This window comes from Bison bison, unplaced genomic scaffold (genome assembly GCF_000754665.1).
Source record: "Bison bison bison isolate TAMUID 2011002044 unplaced genomic scaffold, Bison_UMD1.0 scf7180017853908, whole genome shotgun sequence".
NCBI classification, from domain to species: Eukaryota; Metazoa; Chordata; class Mammalia; order Artiodactyla; family Bovidae; genus Bison; species Bison bison.
Window position 1 is genome coordinate 7,716 of NW_011484481.1, and position 591 is coordinate 8,306.

Genomic DNA, 591 nt, shown 5'->3' on the forward strand with positions numbered 1-591 from the left:
ATAAAACCACCATATGACCCAGAAATCCTACTCCTAGGCATATACCCTGAGGAAACCAAAATTGAAAGAGACACATGTATTCTGTTGTTCATTGCAGCACTATTTGCAATAGCTAGAACATAGAAGCAACCTAGATGTCCATCAACAAATGAATGGATAAAGAAGTTGTGGTATATATACACAATGGAATATTACTCAGCCATAAAAAGGAACATATTTGAGTCAATTCTAATGAGGTGGATGAACCTAGAACCTATTATACAGAGTAAAGTGAGTCAGAAAAAGAAAGATAAATACCATATTCTAATGCATTTATACAGAATCTAGAAAAATGGTACTGAAGAATTTATTTACAGGGCAGCAATGGAGAAACAAGCATAGAGAATAGACTTATGGACATTGGGAGAGAGGAGGAGAGGGTGAGCTGTATGGAAAGAGTAACATGGAAACTTACATTACCATGTGTCAAATAGATAGCCATTGGGAATTTGCTGTATGGCTCAGGAAACTCAAACAGGAACTCTGTATCAATGTAGAGGGGTGGGATGGGGAGGGAGATGGGAGGGAGTTCCAAAAGGGAGGGGATATATG